The 14,943-nt window shown below is 35.8% G+C and overlaps 2 protein-coding genes across 5 annotated transcripts in view; one reads left to right on the top strand and one right to left on the bottom strand.

The window, feature by feature from the left end:
* Nucleotides 1-14,943, bottom strand: part of AVEN (apoptosis and caspase activation inhibitor) — an 87,823-nt gene that overhangs the window by 46,272 nt on the left and 26,608 nt on the right. The window lies entirely within an intron of this gene.
* CHRM5 (cholinergic receptor muscarinic 5) overlaps nucleotides 3,742-14,943 on the top strand; it is a 48,174-nt gene continuing 36,972 nt past the window's right edge. Inside the window, exons 1-3 of one of the 4 annotated variants that reach the window (XM_033515404.1) lie at nucleotides 3,742-3,825; nucleotides 4,098-4,339; nucleotides 7,410-7,519. The gene's annotated coding sequence lies outside the window, so the exon portion shown is untranslated. Of the gene's footprint in view, nucleotides 4,340-7,409; nucleotides 7,520-14,943 lie in introns of all 4 variants that reach the window. The other 3 variants (XM_033515403.1, XM_015630078.2, XM_015630079.2) reach the window with 3 other exon arrangements.

Here is a 14,943-nt window from a genome sequence, read left to right as displayed (position 1 = left end):
CATTTCCTAGGTAACAAAAACGCCTTTTCTCCTAAGCTCATTCCATTTCTCTTCTGAGCTTGTTGATCTATACCATTTTCCAGACTACAGGAAACACCCATTTCATGAGAAGAAAATAAATTTTAAGAAATGCCTAAGTATTACTATCACTGAGAGCTAGGATATATTGCTTTTAAATTCTAAATAATGAATCAGGTGGACATGTTCTTAAGTCAAAAATTATTCAGTGTTAATTATCCAATTGATTTCAAAATTTTAAAACTTTTAAGACTGTTTTTATTTTCAGACACAACATATTCACCTCCCCTCCCTGCAAAAAAAAAGGGATAAAAGAAGGCAAAAGAGTATTTTTTTCACAAAGGCATTAAATACTTTTAGCAACAAAAAGCAAAAATAATAATGACATTTTCTTCAGAACATTAGTTCTTCAGCAATTTAAAAATTCTGATAAATACACCACTTTTGTCTGAAAAGCAACTACTAGTTTTCAACTTGCTTGAAACTGGTAATCTTACAGCTCTCTAAAAGCTGAATGACAATATTCACAAAAAAGGTAAAAATAGGATTTCCATGTGTATAGCTGTTCGTTAGATAAATGGTAAATATTTGATAAAATTCTCAACAAGGAAAATGCTTAGAAGTGTTCTCTAACACTATGTCTTCTTTTAGGTTTTTTCAAATTCATTTGCAATGCTAATGTTAGCATTGCATTTTATAACTTGAAGAAAAGATTCATTGAGATACAGCTTTACTGGTCACTCAGTCTTATCAGAAAAACGTTTTTTCCAATATATTTGACGAATTACTTTCATACAGTGGGGGTAAGACTTGGCCTTTAGGACTTGAAGAATCCATAATTATTAATTGGGAATGGACTAAGACAATACATGGCTTATTACTATTTGCAAAGGTACAAGCTTTGGTACTGTAAATATTAAATATCACTGTGAGATTGCAATATAATTTCAGTGAGCTTTCAAATCAAATGCTCACACACTTAAAATGCAAAGTGTTTTTAAGAAAGCGTTCTTATTACTTCTTATGCAACTTTTTAAAAGCACTCTTCTTAAAGCAGGTAAGTACATTATTCACCCTAGATCAAATTTGCAGGCGCAGTTTCAACCCATTGTTAACTAAACCTACATAGTAGTCTTTTTGTGCATAAGACCACTCAAAAAAGTAGGAACTGAAACAGAAGTCTGTCCAAGTATGGGATTTTTGCCTCACTACAAAGTCAACTTTTCTGCTGTCACAAAATTACGCAGAAGACAACATGCCTGTGATCAAAATAAAACGAAGAAGAGGGACGTAGACAGTCCCCTGTGATACTTTACTGCTGGCTCAGAGGTGTGAGAGCTTCATGTCAGCTGGTGTTATGTACAGACATGGAATCCCTCATCAGGCCACCCTGTGAGTCCAAGGTACCCAAACTCTGTAAGGATGTAAGTCCCCTAGGGCAGTACTGACTGTCACACAGGAGATATCCAGTCACAAGATGGACTATAGGCCCTTTGGAGTGCTCAGTGCTGCGTGCTTGAAGCTCTTGCTACTTCAGTCATACCAGCAACATTTTCCACCACAGATGTTATACCCACTTTAGTCATGCAGCTTATATATAACTTATTCCTGTTGCAGATTGGCCAAACAGAAAAGATTTTCAGGGCACCATGGTAAAAATACAATTCCTTGTGCTGTATTCAAGGTCGAAAATTTTAACCACCTTTATCTTCAGTGTTTGAATTCCTAACATCAATCATGTCTTATCCTGGACTAAAGTTGTCAAGATGTCAGAATTATTATCATCCCCTAAATTTTATCATGCTGCTTTATCCAAATTATCCTTATCTCCAAGTTTGACACAGCAGAATACTTTTGACACTAATACACCCAAAGCTCAGTTTACCTTGTCCTGAAGAGGGGAAAAAAGTGGGATATTTATACATTTTGTGTATGTATATATATAACTACTTTGTGCTTCAGGAATTCTTCGGGGGATAATCACAGAGTTGATATTTGAATCTGTTTTGGGATTTGCAAGGGGGGAGGCAGACCAGGCTAGTGTTTGCCTCCCAAAAGATTATCTGAGAATACAAAGGTAGTGCCTTGTCAGATTCCAATTACTTGGAAGGTTTTCATAAGAATCACCGCTGTCATGAAATATGCTAATAAATTTAGGACATTTCCAGTTCAGCTTGGGCAGCAACTCCAGGCATAGACTGTATATGTGAAGACAGAAATCATGAGAGAGAAAGTGTTAATATTATTTCAGAAAGTATGCCTCATTCCAGTACTTTCAGCATGGACTTTATATCATGTACCCATTGTATCCTTGGCAACTCGACTTGTTATCGAAAGAGACAAAATAGACAACTTTGATTTAAAGTTACAGCCGTCATATACTTCTAGGCTTGGATTTGGTCTGGAGCTAGACAGAATTCAAGCTAGAGACCAAAAATATTCCAAAAGTTATTTGATGTGATATGAGGGCATAACTGTGCTCATGATTTTTGACTAGATAAACTAGAAAAAGCTTTATCCAGATGCTCTCCAACATAACAAGGAAGACAAAGATAAGTTTTCTTCTTCAATGATGAGAGAGGTTCCTCATACTTAAGCAAACAAGTACAAACCAGAAGTAGCCCTTTCTCCCATCACCTTTTCGGCGAGGTTTATATTTCACCCTGGTTTTAAAGTAGTCATCATCTTATCACTTCTTCACCTTCAAGGTACAGAAGGCAAAAAAAGAAAGAAATTGATTGTAAGTATCTTTTTGTCAATAAATTTAAAAAGAAAAGTTACACTGAAGAAGATTCAGAGAGGAAAAAAAACCTCTCTATTTTAAGAAAAATTTCAAAACATCACATTATTTTCCCCACAATCTTTCATATGTTGCCCTTAACAACATTGATACTATGAATGAAGATTTTATCCATCATACTTTATATTTATGAAAGCTTATGCTACACTGAAGTGAGTTCTTCAAAATATCTTCTGTATTTTTTCTGTATTAACCTTGAGAGAGCAGTTCCTCAACATTAAGTCAGGCAATTTAAATTTCTAAATTAATTAGAAATAGATTTGTGAGTGTCTATGATATGAAGTGTGTAATGAGTTTGAACACAATCTTCATACAGAGAGTCCTTTGAAAAATATTTTTTTAAAACATTAAGATTTCCTTTTGCAGGGGAAAAAAAATGAAATGTGTGGATTTAATCTATAAATTAAGTTACAAATGAAAACCTACAAGACAACAGCCAGACTCCCCAAATGAAAGGCTACATGAAGCAAAACACAAACCGTGATTTTAAAAGCAGATCCGTTAGAACATCTTTATTATAAAAAGCTAGCTTTGAATAGACCTTAACCTGACTGGATTTTTTAACCCTATGAATGACATCTACCCTGTCAAAACAACTCTGGTCTGTTTTACCTGATCATATCCCAAAACAGCAGTTTTTTTCCTGGTGTGTTTCTTAATGACAAGCTGTTAAAACACAGAGAACCTATCAAACCTAGTATTATCATCTGCTGCTTTTTTCATCTAGTACACACTGCTGTCCATCAGAAGAAATAATTACTGGTTCTATTATGTATGGAAGCGTCATCCTGTCAGTTCAGCGACTGGTTTGAATAGCTCCTATCTGCCACTCTTTGATGCCATGCGTGCTCACTGTCCTGAGAGATGACAAAATACTACACCCTTCAGGATTTTTTTTTCCCCTCTCTCTAAAGCAGCATTTCACATCTGTGTCTGACAGAAGCATGAGGAGCTGAGAGAGGCAGACCTTCATCATCCTTCACAGAATAATGTTGCATGGATTAAAAGTTAAGACCTGATGTCTACTGATCATATATATTTCCTACAAAAATCTAAACTGGGGAGGCTACCAAAACGTGTAGGGAAATAACTTTTCAGTGTTGGAATAGCATCAGAAAACACATGGAATGTACTGGATATAAAATATTTAAAGATTTTTTTGAATGAGTGCTGAATACTTGAGTTAACTGGGGTCAGTGCATTTGCCCTTTTTTTATATTTTTTTCTGGTGGGGAGGGAAAGATGCAAAGTTCACAGGTCCTTTCTGTTACCTGATCAGGGCAGAATTAACAAAAATCCTGAATGTGGAAGAACTCGGATATTGAAGATACCTGGAAATAAACTGGAAACAACCAATACCACAAGAGCAAAGCAGCAGTGAACAAGGAAACGCTGTGGAAAAGAAATCACAAGACGAGAGTGCACAATGCATTTCAAATAGAAAAAAGCTTCCTATCTGCTGAGTGAGTCTCAGTATATTCTGACAGAGCACAGACAAAGCTTCAATCAAGTATCTCCTAGGTAAGTTTTTATTTCATATACTGCTTTGATTGTTTATCACATCAACATATACTTTAATGTATTAAAAATTATTCAATTAATTTAAAATTCTTTATACTAACCCTGAAGTTTAAATTCTTCAATGACAGATATTTAATGTTCTTAGATTTCCTACACTGTAAAAATAACATCTCTTTTGATATTAAGGTTATTCAAAGGAAAAACTCCTACATGATCTCTTGACTTAAACCAGAGTGAAATATTTCTAAGATTTAAATCCTTGAAAATATTTTAATACATATTTCATGCATGGCTGTTTAAGAAAGAAATTTTTAAAAGCCATGGTTCTGTTAATAGTACCACAAAACATTTACTGCACTTCATTATTTAATCTTGCAAAGCAAACAACATTTTGCACCACAGCAGATGTAAGAGGATATATTTTATTACAGAATAATAAATCTCTGTTTATATAAAAGAATATTAAATAAAGCTAGAAGGGTTGATCAGTTATTTATGAAAGGTAAACTACAGCACAGTAAGGAAACAGCACCATGTTAATGTACCCCAAGGTACTGTGTCAGAGTGTCAATAAGAAGACTGGACATCCATTCCCCAGTTAAATTATAAAAAAGAAGGTGCAGCTCATCTCATTTTTTCACTCCTTTACAGCATTCACATGAGTCACATAGACATGAATTCTACACAAAAATAGCATTCAAAACATTGCAGAATGAGATTCTACCATCTATTAGGACTTGCAAAATAAACACTATACCTTTTAATCAAAAAATTACACTTAGAAGTCACAGAGAAACATACATTTGCTCAGATACAAAAACCCCACAAAATCCTTGAAATTAAAAGTGCCTTAGCAATTTTATATCCTTTAACATACCATTTATATTATCACACTGGTCAATTTTCTAATCAATAGCAGCTTTGAAAAACTACATCTTTGCTGCTGCTGTTTTTTATTGTTTTCGCACAATTTTTTCTGTTAAGATGCAATAATTCTTCTTCTAGCATTGTTTTAAGTATCTCCTCTACTTCTCTCTGTATCACTTCCCTGGTTTCTATTTAGCTCATCTGATTATATGATATTCTTATTTAATATAACCTTCACTTTGTTCAGTTTTGGGGTTTTTTTATATTTTGCTAACTTACTAAAACAATATCTCTTTTGCCTGATGCTTGCTAAAGACAGACTAATTTGCCATTCACAAATACCCGTTATGAACCCTTCACTTATGCACAAAGCATTTAAGAATTCTAGCAAGTGCTAGAAAACTGAACTTACTTGCCAAGGATTGGTAGAATATATGAGACTAAAAAACTCAAGCCGATATGAGACAAGGCTCATCATAGTATAAGGAGTCAACAACATACTCCCAAAATAATGGCAGGATATGTGAAACAACTTCTGCAAGAAAGGGGTCATCTAATGCATATTACTGTGGAATACTTTATATATCTGAAACTTATTCTACTAGTCATACTTTTCATCGCCATGGCAGGGGGGAAAACCCATTTCCCTAAAACACCTAAGTCTTCTGCTTAATACAGGCAAACATTTCTATTATTCTAACATTTTTCCATTTGCTGTATTTAATGAGAACTTGATGGAATTTTTCCTAGTGCAACCATAACTCAGCCATTTTGTTGTTGAAAGGTTCCTGCACTCTCTATATTTCCCCAGTTTCTGTCCTTTTCTCTCTCAATCATTTTTTCCCATGTCTCACTTCACATATCACCCTGATCCAGTAAGAATTCTTCCTGACTCTTCACAGCTCCTATACAACATGCACTGATACTTTGTCTAACATCCAACACACTAGGAAAAAATCGTGAGGAAGTATGTTCTGTACAATATAAACTAAAATACAATATAAAATAATGTGGCTGTACATTTCAATAGAATCAGTTCACAATTTCCATAACTTCAACCATCAAAGCCTACTACAACCCAGTATTATTTGCAATGAGCAGCAAATGCAATACAGCTTTTGCCAGCTGGTTTCAGAAGACAGCTTTGTATCTGCTAGATGTGGTTCAGAGTTGGATATTAAAAAAGAGAGAAAATTAAGAACTGGAATTCAACCTTTGTTTCTCCAAGTACTGTTCTCACACTAGAAGTTTTGTTAACTTAAATGTTTTCTGAGTTTTTTGCTTTCTCTTTTGTAAAAGATACTGCTTATCATGGCTTAATAACAAAACAAAACAAAACAAAACAAAACAAACCTCCCCCATAAGAAAACACCACTCCAAATGCTAAACATGTCAGCTAGCCAACATCCTTATTTTAACAAATATCAGTTGATGATTCAAAGATCTCAAAAGGCTTACTCAAAACCTTGTGTTTTAGAAATTTCTGAACTGAGAACTGCAGTTATGGCTTTTTAAGCTCTGTTGAAAATATGAGAAGGCTAAGAACAAGTTGAAAGCTTACTTGTAGGAAGAACTGGGTTCAACTAACATTTTTTCAATATGTAATATTTTTAAAAGGTGGATGTTTCAGATATATTCATTAATAGTTTTAAGTAATTAAGATAAATGCCATTTTTATTTTAAGTGCATTATTTCTCTCAATTATCCTCAAAGAATTCAGATGTATTAACTAAATTAACAGCTTGTTATTAGTTCCAAAACCTAACCTTCCATGCAACCAGAAATAAACATCATTGAGTCCAGCTACCTGCCCTGTACAGGACCATCCCTGAGAATCACACCGGGTGCCCAAGAGTCATAAAGTGTTTTCCAAAATGTGTAATTATGTAAAAACATATCACCTGAAAGCAATAAGTTAATATTTATTTTTCCACCTTTATCATAATCAGTTGTTTAAGGATCACTAGGCATCTGACAAGGACATCTTTTCATTTCCATTCTGTATTGAGTTGTTTGCATATGTGAAATGAATAAACCACATCACAAAATAACAACAGGCAATTGCTCAAAGAGACCACATCTGCTTAGCAAAACAGCACACGTGGTCCATATATAAAGGACCCCCTTCCCAACTAATTCAGCAAGTAGCAAATATTAAAGTGGTAAGATAGAGTTTAATAAGTCTTTTCTGGGCAATTTTTAGATAAAAGAAATCCACAAATAAGAGCACAGACTTGGAGGTATACATATTACTGAGCTGCTGGCCTATCTTCTGCATTCACTTTCACATCTATCAAGACTACTATGTTACAGGTAAAACATTAAAGGTAAAACTTCCATCCTTCTACTGAAAGAACTTATATAAGATAATAGAAAGTAAGGAGTGAAATCCAGAACTTATGCTCCAATAGTTAAATCACTGATGCAAAAAGTCTATTTCACCTTGAGTTACAAATGAACACAAAATTCACCATGGCCATTTACATCTCTCTCAAGCCCTTCATTAAATAATCCCCCACCTCCAAAAATTACTGTAATGAGAAAAAGGGCACAAAACACTTCAAACCATTTGCACTATAAATACATGAGGGTACTATTATGCAGTACTTCCAACCAGGTGGAAAGAGCTATCTTTCAAAAAGTCAAACTGAGTGATATTGGATATATTACTTTATTTTTTTTTATCTATGTTCATATATATTTTTTTCATACATATTCATATAGAGAGAGTTGGTATTTTGTGGCATTTTTTTGGTGGTTTTTGGGGGTTTTGTTTGTTTGTTAGTTTTTGGGGTTGTTTGTTTTTGTTTTGGGGGAATTCTGTGTTTGTTTCATTTTGGTTTTTGTTTGTTGGGGTTTTTTGAACAAACAAGCAGAGCCAGTTCACACAAAACCAGTTTATGGCTACAGGTGACAATGCATAGGGCAGATATTCAGGTCTCAATCAGTACAAACTCTGACTTAAAACAGAACCACAAGGGCTTACATACATTTATGGCTGATACAAAGTGCTTTGGGAAGGGTATAACATTGCAAAGCAGAATCTGCATAGAAGGGAGATTTGTTACAGCAGACACAACTGTGTGTTCCTGGCAATGTGACCTGCTGCCCCACAGCCTTGATATACATCTGCTCGGCTCCTTCCTCTCTTTCTTTGTGATACCTGGTCCTTGACCAAATTTTAGGTCCTGCAAGGGCTACCTCCACACTTTAATTCTTAATTAACCAAATCCTGTATCAGCTTTTCCATTCCTTTTTTTTCCCAGAACAGATACCAAATCCACAGATCTACAGTTACCTAAATAGTTCCATTTGATAGCATTTCTTCACTTGCAGAAAGACATTCCCTAATTGTCTTCAATATTCCTGAAGCTATGAGACATTAAAAATACCCATTTGTATAGTCTGCCTCAATGAGCAGAATCGATGCTTTACAAGGAATTCAACTTGCTATTGCTCTGCTATATACTTATAATAGCAACCAGTGCTGAAGACTGCAAGCACGCTAAAGAGCTTTAAATTACAGAAAAGTGAATTTTTTACGGGACCTCAATATCTTCCAACAGTTTTGAATTGATACCATCTCAAACTTCAAATATTAATTTAGTGATTCTGCAGCTTAGAAACAGGGAAGAAAGAACACATCACTTGGGAAAGATCACACCACATCCATCAGAAGCTCCACACAGACCCAAATTCTGCACAACAATAACCAAAAGTGTAAGTCTAGGGACAACTGAAAACAGGGTACACACACAGGCATATTTCCTCAGAATTATTCTGCCTGCCTCTAGCTATTTGCAGTTCAGGGATTTTTTTGAGCCTCAGATAATTCCTTTTTCTAAGATAACCCTCAAAGTATTTTGCCATCAAAAAATACCTTTGCTTTGAATTTGCTACCAGATAGTTTCATTCAATACTCCCTACTTCTTCCACTAGCAGAGACAATAATAATTTCTTATTTATTGTATTAATCCTTCTGTGATTTCACAGACGGCTATGGCATACTGTTCTCATCTGTCTTTGCAGTTGAAGACCTCTACTCATACTATCCTTAGCTATGCTTTATATGCAAATTCTTCCATACTGTTGGTTGTCCTGCTGGCCTTTGCAGTATTGTTTCAATACTACTCTTTCCTTGTGGAGCTTCTGGGATCCAAAGTGCAAAAAACTATGCATTGTGCCTGTGTCACTGATTTATATGGTGACACCATAACGTTTCTGTTTTCTTCTCTATTCTTTTCCCAGTTTCTTTGTTCACTTGCTTTCAACTAGGGAGGAACAAGAATCATCTCAGATGACTTTAAATGCATAGGGATTGTTTACACACACACATACACACTGTACTTCACTTAATCTTCATCTGCAGAGAATTTAATCTGTCATTTTTCTGGTTTTATTCTGCAACTCTCTGCAGTCCTCAGGCTATAAGGAATTACAGAAGAAGCAGATACACACTTTTAAAAGTTAAGGTAATAACACATCAGATAAATCCAAGAGCTCTATGTGATTTTCCACCACTGAAATTCACAGAATCAGAGAATGGTGGGGGCTGGAAAGGATCTCTGGATATCACCTAGTGCCACCTCCCTGCTAAACAAAATTCATCTAAAATGGGTTGCACAAGAACAGGGCATGTTTTGAGTATCTCTAGAGAGGGAGATTCCACAATCTCTCTAGGCAATTGTTCCAGTATTCCGGCACCAGCAAAATAGTTTTTTCTCACATTCAGATGAAAGTTCCCATGTTTCAGTTAATGCCTGTTGCCCCTTGTCTTGTCACTGGACAGCACTTGAAAAGAGTCTGGCCCCATCCTCTTGTCACCTGCCCTTCAGATATTTATATGCACCGATGAAGTCCCCAGTCATCTCTTCTTGAGGCTGAACAGGCCCAGCTCCCTCAGCCTTTTCTCATAAGAGATGCTGCCTTGCTGCGCCTTCACTGGACCAGCTCCAGCAGCTCCCTGTCTCTCTTGTCCTGAGGAGCCCAGAACTGGACACAGCACTCCAGGTCAGGCCTCACAGGGCTGAGCTGAGGGGCAGGATCCCCTCCCTTGACCTGCTGCCAATGCTCTTCCTAAGGCAGCCCAGGATCCCATTGGCCTTCTTGGCCACCAGGGCACTGCTGGCTCAGGGACAGTTTGGTGTCCACCAGCACCCCCAGGTCCTTCTCCACACAGCTGCTTCCCAGCAGCTCAGCCCCAGCCTGTGCTGGTGCCTGGGGTTATTCTTCCCCTGCTGCAGGAACTTACATTTGTTAAATTTCATTAGGTCCCTCTCTGCCCAACTCTCAAGCCTGCCTAGGTCACAATGGATGGCAGCACAGCACTCTGGGGTATTGGTCACTCCTCACAGTTTGTTATTCTGTCCCTCCATGCAGGTCAATGATCACCAAATTCAAAAAACCCAGTACTGAGCCCTGAGACGCAATGCCAGCTACAGCCCTCTAACTAGACCTGTGGCACTGACCACAACCCTCCAAGCTCTGCCATCCTGCCAGTTCTCAATCCACCTCTCCAGCATGCATTTCCTGAGCTTAACTCTGAGGATACTATGGGACACACGTCAAAAGTCATGCTGAAGTCAATGCAGACATGTTTAAATCAAGACTGACAAGAGCTTTTGACAGTAGCTGTACTAAGAGATGTGCCTAAAGTCAAACACTAACTAGTTCACAACTTGCTTTGATGACTGCTCATGTTATTCAGAAAAGTTCACCCAATCACAAAGGCTTTCCTTGGCATCGTAATTGATAAATTTTACTGGCTATGCTGGGGTTAGCCTTTCATGTACATTTAGAGAGAACCCTGCCCACTATATATCACATGAGTAAGGAATTTGAGCTAGGGAAAGAAAACAGCAAGTTTCCCTTCCTCAAATTTGTCCCAAACTTTACTGAAACTGATATATTTTATTTTTTTTATTATGCTTGCTATTTCACATGTTTTGCAAGTTAAACAATGAAGGAACTATACTTTATGTTTCTTGGTAATATTTTATATCTAACATCTAAAAGCAAATAATGGGAAATATTATTTCATTTAACAGTTAAATTATATATACTTTAAAAACATCTTATAAGGAGGAGGAGGAAATAGAATAATTTCTTAGTTTAGCTGTGCCCAGCTGTCAGAACTCAGATACAGACTCAAGAAAAATACCTAAGGTGTCTTAAACACCTATACATACTCTATTAGACTATTCAAGAACTCCTTTAACTATTGTAATATAAATTAGATAAATTATTTCTAATGTCATTATGCAGACATCATCTCTTCCTGACTCATATCATAGGTATATACTATCACTTGTCACCAAATTACATCTTGTCCATGTTATATTGTCCCTTGGATTAATCTACTGTGCTTTTCTTCCATGATTAAATGAATTCGAATTCTAGTCACGTGAGGTTACATTGTCAGTGTGGTTGCTCAATGCTTCAGTTTTCAAAAATGCATTACAGCAGATTTTTATCATATAGTATAGCTTGCTCAGTGGGTTATTTCCATAACAGAACAAACTATTTAAATAGTCCTTGTGAATGAAATAATTTCAATTTAAAACTAGTCTGGGAGAGCAACAGACTTCAGGAATAGTGCTCATATTATTTTATTCGAGATACTTAGAAAAAAACATTGCCTATAGCCTCTGTCACCACCATAAATCATATACAATTGCAAGGTAAAATTATTACATCCCTCTGTAGTACTTTTTTAAATAAAAAAAAGTCTTCCTAGTTTGGTTTTTTTAATTCATGCTAAAATTTAGACCATAAATATTCTTTTCCTCTACTGAGCAAGTTTGTAAAAACAGGTCTTTAATTCATATTCCCAATTTTGCTTCCCAAATGGGTTCTATGGTTCACTTCCTCAGGTTTGTATAGTCACTGCAGCAGTAGAAAATAGTAGTATGTTAAAACACTTTGATGTAGAAAACATTGCAAATAGAAACCCCAAAAAAACAAAAGACTCTTCTATTAATAAATTAACAGACAAAAGAAGGTTCATATGCACTGATACAGATAAACTATTCTGAAGTAGAGGCACTAAATACAAATAATCACTAGGGTTTTTTTGCTGTTTGGTTTTTTTAAACAAAAAGATAACATGACCAAATCAAACACTTTAGGCACTTCAAAAAGCGCTTTGTCTCTAGTTAAATGTTACTTTACACGGAGATATTTATAAAGACCAATTTTCTTTGACAAGCTAAAATGTGCTTGTAAGGTAAAGGTATGAGATCTGATGCTTTCAGGTTACATTTCTACAAGTTAATTTAGTCATCTCATATTTGTAGGCAATTTTCCTCTAAGAGGCTAGATTACTCTTCCTGGGGATTTCTATTCCTCCTTCTTACTCTTCCTCCTCCTCCTCCTTTTTTCATAACCAAATACAACTCAGAGAAATAAAGTTGTCTGTGGGACAGAAAGAGGGTATATAAAACCAAGTGTAAATGAAGATTTAATGAGGCATTATGAAATCAATAACAGAAGAAACATAAAAGGGGCAGACAAAGCCATGAAGAGTTACATAAAAGAAAACTTACAGCAAGAGAGGCTGTAGACTCTTATTTACATTAGAAAATTTACTTGTTGTCAATATTCTAACTGAAAATGTACATTAAGATTAATCAGAAGTAGGCATGTGGATTTAATCCAGCTTAACCCAATACACATGCATGTTACCACTCTTACTATTATCAACAGCAATTTTAGTATTTTACTGATTGTGCTAGATCTTTCCCTTCTCACCAGCTGTTCCATGTCATGTTCCTGCCAACTCTTTTGCACCATTCATGTAGTCAAATCAGGCAATGAGATCCATATCTGGTGACGGGCCAAATCCATAATAACACTGAAGTGTTTTTCAAACTTTTTCTTGAGAAGAGGGGAAGTGACCTTAATTTATTATCAAGGGCAGAATCAAAATATAAAGCAATTTCAAATTCTGTCATGCCAAATTCTATCTTATAATGACTTTCAAAACATTAAGCACACCTAGAAAGAAAAAAAACAAACAACCAACACTAACATGGCTCCATTGTAAGGAAGTCAGGGAAAAAGTGTTGTTTTCAATTAGAACCACTTTGGTATATTTCCTTGAACACTGGAAAGATTACAATGAATACTGCAAAGAGAGTATCTCTTCCTGAATAGTACAAATTGTGTAGACTTGTTGTCTGGAACTGTTACTCTTATACCCCTAACATTTTATTTATTCAAAAAAATCTAACTCAGATTACCTCCTATTACCATTGAACTGTCAATTTATAACACATGGCTTTCCAAAACTTCCATTCTGCCAGCATTTTCCCAGCAGAAAGTTGTCTTGAATGAAAATTTCATTGCTATAAATAAATGCAATTATGGCCCCTAGCATTTATTACACAAAAATCAATAGAATTATATCATGATTTTAAATCATTCCCATCTTGAAATAGTTCTTTCACCTTGCCCCCTTTTATTTTGTAGCAAGCTGATACACAATTTTCAGGAAGCATTTTCTGTATATTGCAGCACATGCATATACTCAGTCAAAGAAACCCATTTTATCTTCCAGTCAACAGTATAAAAGAAGCAGAGAGTATGATCACTTTCACAATCCAAATTATCTGCAACATATTCAGAAATACCACGCTTTATAAACGCAGACAATGAGTGTATACTGTCAAAGGAAGGTCATCTGATTCACATTCCAGTAAAGGTTGAAAATTAGTCAGAATCAAAGAAAATATAGTTCTTCCCCACTTGCACCCTATTCTGACCCTCAAACACAACTGTTACTAAAAGAGTTTTTAGTTCGCCATTTTTACACACAAGCAAGGGCTTGGTTTGCAAGTAAGGACAACAATGGGATACAAAAGAATGTCCTTGAGGCTAGAATAGACAGTAAATACAACACTTGTTTTATTAACAACAAGCTTTGGCAAGACTCAATATGCCTTTGACATTCTTCAGGAAAATTACTCAAATCTAGATGAAAAATACGCTGCTTCAGAAAAAAAACAAACCTTTAAGTGCTCAGAAAAAGCCATCTTCCTATACAACATCCAGAAATGCCAAAGACGCCACTTCCCTGATGAGCTGAGAGTGAACAATAGGCATGAAAACAGAGAATAGATGAGGAACCAAAAAGTGATTTGGACAGGTACAAAAATATGAGGCAAGGGAAAGGTCAAGAGAAAATCTAGACTAGAAGTTGGATGTAGGAACCAGGAATTCTTGAACAACAGGATGAGACCAAGGAAAGAAAAACCTCAAATTACCAGGTGTAGGTAAAGCAACTAAACCCAAAAAGCAATAAAAGAAGAGCAGGACAAGGAGAGCCTGAGCTATCAAGACCAGATTGAGGAGAAATTTCAGGATCACAGATGGAAGAAGAAAGGAAGAGTGTAAATGAAATTAAGGAACAAACAGGCACTTCATAGCTTTTAGAGCACTGTCTACTGCACAGCCCTTTTTCACCCCAAAACTGATGCTTAGGAACAGCACTGTTCCTTGCAAATGAATTTTTGAGACAATTGCTCAAATAGGTTTTGCTGTCTCTTCTAATGGTGGTTCACATACAGGCTGATCAGAACACTTCTTTGGAACACATCAATTAACAAGGAAACATTCCTATCACAGTTATTTTTGTTTGTTAACAGATATTAGGAATAAATGAATACTTATGAGAAAAGGAACAGCAAATGCAGTCTGCTTTCTACAATTAAATCAATCTGCTACATCTGATAGTTTTA

This window comes from Parus major, chromosome 5 (assembly GCF_001522545.3).
Source record: "Parus major isolate Abel chromosome 5, Parus_major1.1, whole genome shotgun sequence".
Taxonomy (NCBI): Eukaryota; Metazoa; Chordata; class Aves; order Passeriformes; family Paridae; genus Parus; species Parus major.
Note: the sequence above shows the minus strand (reverse complement) of the source record. Positions and strands in the feature narration are given on the sequence as shown.